The sequence below is a fragment of the Trachypithecus francoisi genome, unplaced genomic scaffold (assembly GCF_009764315.1).
Source record: "Trachypithecus francoisi isolate TF-2019V2 unplaced genomic scaffold, Tfra_2.0 Lachesis_group21, whole genome shotgun sequence".
Taxonomy (NCBI): Eukaryota; Metazoa; Chordata; class Mammalia; order Primates; family Cercopithecidae; genus Trachypithecus; species Trachypithecus francoisi.
In genome coordinates, this window is record NW_022681467.1 from 4683560 (window position 1) to 4696197 (window position 12638).

General features: G+C 44.8%; 1 long non-coding RNA gene across 1 annotated transcript in view; it reads right to left on the bottom strand.

Moving 5' to 3' along the window:
• LOC117068377 overlaps nt 1–12038 on the bottom strand; it is a 94675-nt gene extending 82637 nt beyond the window's left edge. Inside the window, exons 1-2 of the long non-coding RNA XR_004431094.1 lie at nt 11670–12038; nt 3603–3883 (exon numbers count right to left, since the gene is read on the bottom strand). This is a non-coding gene — a long non-coding RNA (uncharacterized LOC117068377). The remainder of the gene's footprint in view (nt 1–3602; nt 3884–11669) is intronic.
• Nucleotides 12039–12638: the final 600 nt, after the last annotated feature.

Sequence of the window (12638 nt, forward strand, 5' to 3'; positions counted from 1 at the left end):
CAGCCTGAAGCCCTCACCAGATGCAGAGACGCAATCATGAACTCTCCAACCATCAGAATCATGAGCCAAACAAACATTTTTTCCTTTATAAATTACCCAGCTTCAGATATTCCATTCTAGCAACACAAAATGGACTAAGACAGAGAACAAGAGTGAAGAGGAAAGATTGAGTCAGGTTTTGGACATGAACATGTTAGGTGCTTCTGGACCATTCAAGAAGGAGCACTGAGCTGGAATACAGGCCTAGAGCTGCAGGAGAGATGCCAGGCAGCATGCAGATGTGAGGGTTGTTGGTAGGGGGGTGGAAATGGAAACCACAGAAGAGGATGAGATCAACGTCTGTGAAAATATGGAGTCAGAAAAAAAGTATGGAATTGCTGAGCCCTAAGCAATTCCAATACTTAATTTCATACGAGAAAATGGCAAAGGAGACTCCAATGAGAGAAAGAATGTGGCCAGAGAGCTGTGGGGAAAGCCCAGGGAGCGTCACACCCTGCAAGTCAGGCAAGGGAGTGTGTCCAGAGGAAAGGAGTTTGAGGTGCCACCGAGGGCTAAGGAGAGTGACAACTAGAAAATATCCCTGATTTGGTGACACAGAAGGAATTGGTAACCTCAGTGAAGATGCCAGGATGGGTAGGGAATGGGCCAGATGGGTGCAGGGAGAGGCTGGAGGGAAGAAACAGGGACAGTGCTATCAAAAAGTCTGATTGGAAATGAGGAGGAGCAACTCGGGGCAGTAGCTGAACGGGCCTGAGGTGAGGGCAGATTTGGCTTGATTTTGTAATAGAAGAGATTAGCAGATGTATTAAAAGCCAATGGGGGAAACTTGCCCAATGCTACTTGTGAGAATTATGCATTTCACTGTAAATTTTTACTTAACAGAAAAGAAACAAAAATGAATCTTGAAATCTGGTCAGTGGTGTGCAGGCTGAAGTGTTTAGAAAGTGAGTGTAAAATGTCTGCAACTTGCTTTGAAAGGCATTTTTTTAAAGTCTTGGCGGGTGGTTAGAAGAATGGACAGGAGAGCAGATGTGTGATCCGGCACATACAGCAAATGCCAAACGTGGCATCTGGGTGGTAAGTGTGTGATGTTCTCTGTACAATTCTTTCAACTTTTGCAACATTGGTGAAAAAGAAAATAAGAAGGGTCCAGTTGACAGAAAAAGACTATTCAAATGCAAAAAGAAAACAGATGTGGTAAGTTTCCCAAGGAGCTGGAAGGAGATGGGGTTGATGAAGACATCTGGCTGAGATAGGAAGGTGAGGAGCTTCACAGAAACAAAAGAAAAAGGAAAATGACAGCAACTCTCCCTACTCAGCCATGATTAATCAAGCGGTAATCCACAATGGCCCTCCCCTGGCATCACTAACAGGCTTTTTTTTTTTTTTTTTAACATTGATAATGAATTTGCAAAAATCCCCATGATTTAAGGTCATCCTACAAGGTGATTCCAAACACACTGCTAAACAGGCTAAAGTTCTTTGAACTTCCCGTCAGATGCTCTGTCAGCCTGATGACTCCCACCACCCATGTCTTGAGAAAAGACAAGTGAAATGAGTTCCTGCCACATCCAAGCCACTGCGAGTTCTATTGTCTCTTGAGCCTCAACAAGCACAAGCTTTGGGATCCACAGACTTGAGCTCGAGAGTCCCAGCTGGATCCTTCACTAGCTCAGGGACCTCAGTCTCCTCCCTTGTAAAATGGGGGCAAGAACCACTCCTGCCTCTCCCAATCACTGAAAGGGTTACATGAATGAGGTCCTGCACACATAAAACCTCTAGGCCCACACTGGGTCCATAGTAACCAGAAAACACAGATTGTCATTTTCCAAAAATACAAAGCTTAAGTGCAATTCATGCACAAGGATGCACTGTTGTCACTCAGAAGACACTTTATAATGTCGAGAGAGCGGCGGTGCTCATCTTTTGAAATCTCTTTTGCTCTCTACTCACATCTCAAGCTGCATAAAAAGTGTCCTTTCTGGTGTCCCTGGTGCCTTAGGTCATGTTGCTCGTCCACATAAAAGCCCATTCCAGAATCATTATCACCCAAGCGGCTTCCAGATTGGCGGCTCATCACTTCTGAACCGTCCCAAGGCGGCCACGGAGAAGTGCCCCAAAGCCTTGTTTGTTTCCTTGGGCCAAAGGTCCACCTGTGGTAATTAGCAAGATTGGTCCTGGACCAGACCGAGTTGGTAGAGCCACAAGACCAAAGGATGCCCTTCAACATGCTGCATGGAAAAAGTGACTCTGATTATCTGCTCCCAGATCTGAAAAGCTACCTTGTGTGAGCTCAGTGGAAAACTCCAATTCATTAACCGATTTCAACAGAAAAAGACAATCTCAAAAGGCTTGTTGACAACCACTGTAGCCATGGTGTAACCTTATCCTTATCTTTCATTATTCTGCTTTTATTAGGAAAAGAAAAAAAGGCGTGTGTTTTCATGGACATAACCTCACAGAAAGCTTTCACACACAAGATGCACAAGATGAAAAAAATACACTTATTGGAGGAACGCTCGATATACTTGAAAGTGCTAGGAACATCTTCATTCTCTCTGTAGAAGTCACATTTCCTTTAGGATTGTGTAGCCTCAGATATAAAAATATTATTAATTCAATTCATATGAACCCTTACAATATCCCACTGAAGGTAGACTTTGTAACCGACTGCAGCTCAACCCTGCCCTCTGTATAGACAAGACTCACCCACAGTAGCAGAACCTTCTCCAAACAGAAATATGTGGCAGACAATGTTAATGGGTCCAAGCAACAACACATAGAATGGACAGGCAGTGGGTAAGGGGGTCACCTGCACCTGCCGACAGCCTCTCACCTGTATCCCAGCTGACCAGGCACCTAGGAACATAGTATCTCATACTTATTATGCCTGTTTCATTTGCTTGCACAATGGTTAGAGATTTTCGATTTTTTAGTTAGCTGTTTATATTTTTAAATCCTGACATTTCTAATTAAAAAAAAAAAAAATACCTGGATTTCCAGCTTTCTCATGAAATACCAGGAACTCTGACAAAATGGAGTCCCAGAGGTAGCACTAAGGGAAGACATAGGAAGCCCTAGACCTCCCAGTGCCCTTCAACACTCCAAATTCACCCTCCAAATAAACAGAAAATCTCAGTCTGCAATCTCCTCTTCCAGAGACATCCCTGGCCACACTCACACAGATGCCACCATGGGACCCTCCCAAGTAAAAATCATGGGGCCCCAACCCCTGCCAAGCTTGCAGGAGGAGAGGAGTTGCTGCCTCCTTTGGACAAGGCCAGTGACCTCTGTTCCACCTGAGTCACCACTGGACCCTTGCACTGCACACCTGACCCCTGGGAGGAATCACTTTTGAGACCTGGACCATGGTGAATGGATGAACTGGAAAAGGACATTGTTTTCAAATGGCAATTAACTCAAGATGCAGACAACCCTTATTATTTGTGGATTCCATATTTGCAAATTTAGCTACTCGATAAAATTTATTTGTTATCCCAAAATCAATATTCCCAGCAATTTCCTGGTCACTCAAAGACACCGGCAGAGTGGAAAGAAATTTGAGTCACCCAGTGCTGAGGAAGAACACAATGACATCTTACCTTCTGGTTCCAGTTCTCATACTGCAAATAAGCATTCTTTTTGTGATCTATTTAGTCCCACGATTTTCACATTTTTGTGGGGTTTCTTTGGTGATTTCACATTTATAATGGCCCCAGGCATCGTGTTGCAGTGCTGGCTAGAGTTCCCAGGCACGAGAGGCTGTGAGGTGCCTTACGGAGGAAATTCATGTGCTAGAAAAGCTTCCTTCAGGCCTGAGTCACAGTGTTGCTGGTCCTGAGTTTAGTGCTAATGGAGTCACACTATACCTCAAACAAGGCATCTGTCAACAGAAACATACATAGAACGAGGTTATGTACTGATCAGTTGACAAAATGTGACCAGAGGCTAGCAGGAATCTAACTCTATGCTTCTCTTAGGAGCAACGATTCAGCGTCTGCTAGTTCAGTGTTCATGGCAGCTTTATAGAACACAACTACCATGAGTGATGAGACTTTAAGTCACTGCTGCCACAGGGGGCCACCAAGAAAGGATTTACAACAGGAGTGATTTCCCTATGTGGTTTCAGGGATGCCAAGTTGCAGGGATGATTCAAAGAAAGGGTTAAGAGGAATGAACTGTTTCTTCCGACTCTGGGTGCAGAAGGGAGCAGAAGTACCCCCCTGGTCCCAGCCTTGGGGTCAACTTTGAGGCTGCCCTGCCCTTTGACTAGGGCCCCCTTTTCCCCCATTCTACCTGTGCCAGGCCCTGTTTTACTGTGTCTGGAACCCTATGCAGAGCCCACTTCCCTGCAATTGGTGTTCCCTCCTTCCATGGATGGAGTCTGAAGAACCAGGTCTTTGCACCTACAGGGAGCCCCCAGATCAGAGCTGCCGGGGCAGATCTCAGTGTCTGCAGGAGGGAGAGGTGCAGGAGTGAATAGATTGCTTTTTATGTCTTCAGGCTTTTTGAGCTTTCTCTTTTTAAAAGACACTAACTCTACATATAAAATGCATTATCTCCATATACCTGCTAGCAAACAGCCTTCCTTAAACAAATCAACCTATCCAGGGCTGGAGTATACAGCTGCCCAGGCTGGGCACTGCACAACCCCAGGGAGGAAGAACGCCAATTCACATCAGAGTCTATGTGCAGCACAGAGTCCTGACAGAGTGGGACATACCGTGAAGCTACATCTTCCACTGCATAATGTTCTCCTTTGGGAACATGAATCTAAGTATCTGCCTTCCCCACCCAAGTCAATGGGAAGTGGTTTCATTGGCCACCAGATTTCACAGAAAATAAAATGGGAGTGTTTTCCCTTTCCTCCAGAAAGACTTTTTATCACCAAGTCACCATCTTACTCCGGTGTTTCTGGAACTCGCTACTCTTTTTGTTGGTTTCCAAGCAGCAGCTGGAGACCTCCCTGGGTCAATCAGCAGCTGGATGCAAACCCAACTCAGGTTAGAGCTTCACTCCAGCAAGCACAGCACTGCCTCCTACAAGCCCTCATACAGCATTTGCCTCCAACACTACAGTTAAGCAGGATCCCATAGGCCTCGCTGTAACAATCTCTCCATGGGAAGGAAGGGAGGGAGGAAGGGAGGGAGGAAGGGAGGGACGGAGGGAGGGACCGAGGGAGGGAGGGAGGGAGGGAGGAAGGGAGGGACGGAGGGAGGGATGGAGGGAGGGAGGGAAGGAAGAATCTGCCCCAAAGTTGTTCTTGACCATTTTTTGAGTGACTTCACATTATTTTAAGCTTTATGCAGAAAGTACAATTTTATTAATATTTTTATTTTGCTATTTCATATTCACTGCAATTCAATGTGTAAAAGCTGCCACGGTGACACTAAGTGGTAAAGAGTTAGTGGTCTTCCCATCCACTAAGTGCATGGAACCAGAACAGAACAGGGCCCTGATTCCCACTGCCTGAGGCCAAGTTTCCATCCTCCTATGGACTTCTCTTCCCTGTTTTTCTCATCATTAAAAGAGAGAGTGACCATGGCTACTTCAGAGGAAGGTTATAGAGATTAAACGACATTATTCAACCTGTCTCAAGGGGCCATTGGGGAAAGTTTTCGATCTATAATAATTGCGTTTCAGTAACCTCACAAGCTAAGAAAACCATCAATGTGGACAGATGAATCCTGAATTCACAAACAGCACCTTCCAGGTAGTAGGAAGACAGGTGAAAGCTAGCTTCCCTCCAGGAACTCTTTGTTCATCCCACCTCTTTAAGTAAGTGCTTGGGCCAGGTGTAGTGGCTCAGGCCTATAATCCTAACACTTTGGGAGATCAAGGCGGGAGGATCTCCTGAGGTTAGGAGTTCGAGACCAGCCTGGGCAACATAGTGAGACACCTGTCTTTACAAAATACTTTTTTAATTAACCAGGCAACTCAGGAGGCTGAGGCCAGAGGATCGCTTGAGCCCAGGCTTTCGAGGCTGCAGTAAGCTATGATGGCACCACTGCACACCAACCTGGAAAAATACCTGAGCTATCTCGGTTATTAACCACCAACCAAAAGCTGAAATCAAATAGGTTTTTAGTTCTATTTCTTTATTTCCCTCCAAAATGTGATGGAGCTTTTTCCCTGGGGTGCTGGAAGAAGCGAGGGCAGAGAGATAATAGCAACTGAAAGTGGAGATGCTGAAAAGCATGCTTGGCGTGGATGGAAACTTGGCCTCGGGCAGTGGGAATCAGGGCCCTGTTCTGTTCTGGTTCCATGCACTTAGTGGATGGCAAGACCATTAACTCTTTACCACTTAGTGTCACTGTGGCAACTTTTACACATTGAATTGCAGCGAATATGAAATAGCAAGACACAAATATTAATAAAATTGTACTTTCTTCATAAAACTTAAAATAATATGAAATCACTCCAAAAAATTGTCAAGAACAGCTTTGGGGCAGATTGCATTTTCTCTTTCTTCCCTTTCTTCTGTTAATTTTGCATGTTAATTTTCTTCTTAACTGTTTACGATGTGCTATGATCTGATGACACAATTTTCAAGAGAAACAAGAGGCTAGGAAATGTTTCCTGGTGTGGCCACCACCTACAAAGACAGCTGGTGCCACAAAAGCGTGTGTAAGGTAAGTTCATGTGCCCGAGGGTTGACCTGCTGGAGCAGGCAGCCATGCACCCATGCCAGACTCAAGGAGGGCATCACACATGGGGGGTGCAGCACAGGCCAGAATGTAAAGCTGGGAAAGTGCAGGGCTTGCCTGGGGGCATCCAGCTGGAGTGGCTGTTTGAGAATTGCTTGTGTTATCGGGCGGAGAGGTCATGCACATGGAACGAGGGAGGATCACGGGTCATAAACTGGGAGCCAGAGCACCAGAGCCCATGGAGGGAGGAGCACAACACCCAGGCCCCTTGCCACGTTCATTCCAGTGAGGTAAAGTCCCTCTGGAATGGCTTGTGCACCCGGCTTGTGGACAGGAGTGGGATGGCGTGGCTGAGACAGAGATAGGAGGGAAGCAAGGGGAATGGGAAGATGTCGGCCTCGGAGGCCACTCCCAAAGGAAGGAGAGCAGGATGAAAAAAAACCCCCAAATCCATGTAATGCCCTAAAGTGCGCTGGGGCCAGCTAAGGCAATGCAGATTGAGGAAGAGGCTCTAAGTCAGTAAGACCAGCATCCAAGATTCCTCTAAAGAAAGGCACTAAAACTCATCAGTGTTTGAAAAGATATTCGGCTGCACTCGTACTTTAACATGTCCCATAACGCGCCCTGAGATACCATTTTTCACTTATCCAGTTGGCAAATAACATAACACTCAATGACTCCAGTGTTGGTAGAGGTGAAGCGAATCACACAAGTGTACAAACTGGCAAGGCTTCCACAGACGGCGACTTGCAGTTCTTTTCAAAAAACTCTCTGAGCCAGGAATTCCACTACCAGGACTATATCCTATATGTGTCCCCACACATGCACATAATGACAGTTGTACAAGGCTACTCATTGTGGCACTGTTGTCATAGAAAAGATTGGAACCAGCCAAGGTGTCCTTCAGGTGGGGACTGGTTAAATAAATAACAGCTCATCCACATAACGGAATGCCAGGCAAAGGGAATGAAGAAATCTGATTCTTCGTAATGACATAATCTCCCATTGTTTAATGAGAAAAGGGGGCAGGCTATGTATATCAGGTACAATTATTGGTGGTTTTTGAAGGGAAAACAAGAAAGAGAAAGAAAGTTTTTTGTTGTTGTTGTTGTTTTTTTTTTTTTTTTTTTTTTTTTGCTTATGCATGAACTATCTCTGGAAGGATGCAGAAGACACCAATTACTTTGGTTGGTTCTGTGGAGGAGAACAGAGAACAGATGTGGCTGGAAGACAGAAGGATGAGGAAAATGAGATCTAACACCTTTCTGTTGTTGAATTTTGAACCAGATTAAAGTTTTATCCATTTTCTAAATAAATATAAAAACAAAAACCCCAGGGCCTGAATACAGCTTTAGGTGAAAACAATGTTCCCACTTTCCACCACTCACCCATATCCAGCCTCCTCTCTCCCTCTCGGCCACGCCATCCCACACTTCCCACCCCTCACCCATACCCAGCTTCCTATTTCCCTCTCAGCCACACCATCCCACACTTCCCACCCCTCACCCACACCCAGCCTCCTATCTCCCTCTCAGCCACGCCATCCCACTCCTGTCCAGCCTTTTCCTTCCATTCCAAGTTTATGAAACTTCCCTTCACTTCACTCCTTTGGCGGGATGATTTCTAACACCTCACAGTTTTACAAGCTTTTGCATTTCAGATTTGAGTCTCTGACTTAAATGAAAAGCTAGATGTGTTTCTTATAGAAAAATTCACATATATTTACAAAGTATTCTTGTAATGGAAGATAAGTGAAAGCCATTTAAATGTCCATCTCTAGGGGAGAAAAATCAAACCAATCAGGTTATTTCCACACTGCACAACACCATGCAGCAGTGAAACAGTCAGATCACTGCTGTTTAAAAACCTCAGGCTGGGTGTGTGGCTCACTTTGGGAGGCCAGCACTTTGGGAGGCCAAGACGGAAGGATTGCTTGAACCCAGTAGTTCAAGACTAGCCTGAGCATCACAGGGAGACCCTATCTCTACAAAAAATTATCCAGGCATGGCAACTTGCACCTGTAGTCCTAGCCGCTTTGGAGGCTGAGGTGGGAGGATCCCTTGAGCCCAGGAGTTCAGGGCTTCAGTGAACTGTGCCATTGCACTCCAGCCTGGGCAACAGAAAGAGTCTCAAAATAAATAAATAAAAATAAAAATAAACCTTATACAATATATTTTCAGACTTTATATAGTACATAAAAATATATTATCAATATAAACATAAACTTTATATAAACATATTGTATAAAGTATATAATTAAATGTGTTATATTTTTATATATTTATGTAAAGTTTTAAAATTTTTTACACTTGTAAATATAAAATAGATATACATATATGCCATACAAAATATTTTATGCTTATGTATAAGTACATAAGCATATGTGCACATATATGTTTCTACATGTCTACATCTCTGTGTAACATATAGAAATGAATATATAATATACATATATATCATTTGTGAATGCATAGGAAAGGAATGGAAATGTTCTCTCGGGTGTAATAAGATTGGGATGATAAAAGGAAATGCAGGAAAGCTTGAGATTGTTACTGTATAAACCTGCATGGGCTTGTGTGATGTTTTTAAACAATAAAAATTAAACTAACCATCTTTTGGTGCCTGGCATGACAAGTATCTACCACTAGAGGGCACTGGAGATCGCTAAATATTTCCCAGGATTCTCTTTGAGGGAGGGGCGCAGGTGCGGGGGATTTGAAGGAGGTTCCTTTACCTCTTCTATAAGGGTCCCTTTCCACGCTCGGGGACTGGGCCCTGAACCTGAACTTTCAGTGAGGGTAAAGCTTGACTGGAAGCCCGCAGCCCTTCTCTCTCCACTCCCCTGAATGGACCCCTGCGGCCATCTGGGGTGGGAGTCCTTTATCCAGCCCACCGCATTTTCACCCACCACAGTTTCGTCCACCAGCCCTGGCCTGCGAGACGCTGCTGCGGTGTGGAAGGTGGAATGCGCCTGGCGTCGGGTGCATTTCAGTGAGCTCACCTTCACTCCTTATTCCATATGAGTGTTCAACAGGGAGCTCTGAGACATTCGAGGGGGCCGTTTGTGCTTGCTCAATTATAGTGAAGACATCTTCGCATTTGGGGGAAGGAAGAGGGAAGCTAGAATTTCTGAAATGCTCAAACTTCAGCCCGAAATGCATGTCGATGAACAACCAGTTGGTAATTACCTACCGTAGACCCTAAATCTCTGACATGTAATCATAGAGCATTATTGCCTGGTACTTAGTATGAGCGGAATATGCAGGAACGCAGAGTCAGTCAACGTGTGTTGTTGCGTCCAGAAGTTTACTGAGTGTTTTTCACCGGTATGGAAAACCACGGCACCATGACACCAAGCCGGTGGTGTTTGAGTCACTGGTCCTGTGCTCCAGGCTTGGCCTGGCTCTGGGGCTGTGGGGATCACATTCTTACAGGACAAACACCTGGATACTTTATTATGTCTTCTAGAGAACTTGTACCCAAGCATTCACCTATCGAATATGTGTGTGTGGGCGGGGAGGGTGTATGTGTGGGTGTGTGTGTGTCTGTTTACCAAAAGTTACCTTTTTCAACTTCTTTTGTTCCTCCTTTATATTACAGAAAGAACTTTTTTTAATGATGCATGTAAGTAGATTATACAGTCTGTGAATTTCATTTCAAGATAGAACAGGAAGCGTTACAAAATATTCGTGGTCTCCAAAGTGATTCTGACACCTCATGATGACTAAGACCTTTGGTTGCCGTTGTCTGAAATAATTTCCTCCCAGAGCAGCAGTTCTTCACCTCAGCTACACATTGAACTACGTGGGAAGCTATTAAAAATACAGATGCCTGAACCCCGTAGCCTTCATCATCTTGTGAGCATCTGGGCCAAGTTCAGGGCTGGTGCTCTTGTTCAGATGGATGTAGCTGGTGGTGCAGAGATCCGTGAGCTTGCTTTTAGGTGACTTTCTGCTGTTGTTGGTCTGGGATGCAGTCAGGATACTAGGGCTTGTTTAAAGCTCCCCAGTTGACTCTAATGCAGCCAAATGTGAGAACCATTGTCTACTCATTACCTTCAAAATGGAAAACTAACAACCTCTTACTCAGTGCCACCCCAGGTATGATGTGCACACCAGCAGCATCGGCATACCTGGGAGCTTGTTAGAAATTCAGAATTGGGGACCTATCCCAGACCAGCTAAATCCAAATCTTGGGAAGTGGGGGCCAGGTACATGTATTCCACTCCATGCCGCCACAACATTGGCTTACTTTTAATTTAGCTTTAAATTACAATTTTAGGCCGGGCGTGGTGGCTCAAGCCTGTAATCCCAGCACTTTGGGAGGCCAAGAAGGGCGGATCACGGGGTCAGGAGATCGAGACCATCCTGGCTAACATGGTGAAACCCCGTCTCTACTAAAAAATACAAAAAACTAGCCGGGCGAGGTGGCAGGTGCCTGTAGCCCCAGCTACTCGGGAGGCTGAGGCAGGAGAATGGCTTAAACCCGGGAGGTGGAGCTTGCAGTGAGCTGAGATCCGGCCACTGCACTCCAGCCTGGGCGGCAGAGTGAGACTGTCTCAAAAAAAAAATAAATAAATGAAAAAATAAATTACAATTTTAAAATGGAATTAACCAGAAGGCAAGGGTATAGGGGAAATTTTTTTTTAACCCTTCTCATGTAAACTCAAGTCTTTTATTCCTTTTTCGGGGTTAAAACAGGCTCTTCCGTTTACAAGGTTATTCATGAGTTTCAAAAATTCCCACTCTTCCTCCATGCTTTTGTAATTCCTACATTCCCGCATTTAAACTTGGTGGCCACAATCAAACAGAAATCATGAGGGTCCTTTCCTCTTGCATCTGGAGTGGCAGCCTTTGCAGCAGAGAGTAACTGCTCCAGATCTGTCAAATAAATGCAAGTATCTGTATTTCTAAATCGCCTCCCAGTAATACTTTTGCATACTGGAGTTTTTACTTTGGCATGCCCTAATCCTTACACGAGCACGAATTCCTCTAAATCCCAGCCTGAATTTGTTTAACTTACCAGAGAAGCCTTGCCCATTGAAGACTGGTTCTTCAGCCACTACTTTTCATTCTCATACCAACAAGTGCATTTTTAAGAACTTGCAAGAGTCTTGCCACTCTTCAACAAAGAAAGTCATCTCCAAATTAATCCACAGTCAGGAGCACTTCATGCTGCTTTTATATATCATTGAAGTCCTGCAAAAGCAAGCTCACGGATCTCTGCACCACCAGCTAAATCTATCTGAACGAGAGCACCAGCCCTGAACTTGGTCCAGATGCTCACAAGATGATGAAGGGCACCCCTCCTCCAACCTGTTCTTGTCCACTCTCCCAGAGAGGCTCAGTCTTTTGGCACAAAAGCAGTGGTGGCCATTCATTCCTTGCCCTAGTGAAGCCAACTTCCTCCACATTCATTCTGCCCATCAGCATCTGATGCCCCCACAATGGCAAACACTGCAGGGGGCCAAAGTCTGACTCCACAAGGAGGCAGAATGCCAGGTCTTCTGCAGTGGTGCCCTCGAATGGCCATCTCTCACTGCCCGGGGTTAGCCTACATTGAGATCAATGATTAGCAGGTAACTTGTGAAGCCTACCCCTAAAAGTCCCACTGCTCCATCTTAGCTCATTTGGGAAAACAGTTTTTCCAACACTTTTTACATAAACTCAAATGTTACATTCTTTCTTTGGATTTCACAAATAGGACTAATAATTGATCCACTCATGTAAATATGAATACAGTGAATTTGCACATAGTAGGCACTAGATTATTTGTTAAAATGTTGAATTAGGCCAGACACAGTGGCTCACACCTGTAATCCCAGCACTTTGGGAGGCCAAGGAGGGCAGATCACTTGAAGTCAGGAGAAACCAGTCTGGCCAACATGGCGAAACACTGTTTTTACTAAAAATACAAAAAAACAAAAACAAAAACAAAAAAACTAGCCAGGCGTGGTGGTGGTACACACCTGTAATTCCAGCTACTAGAGAG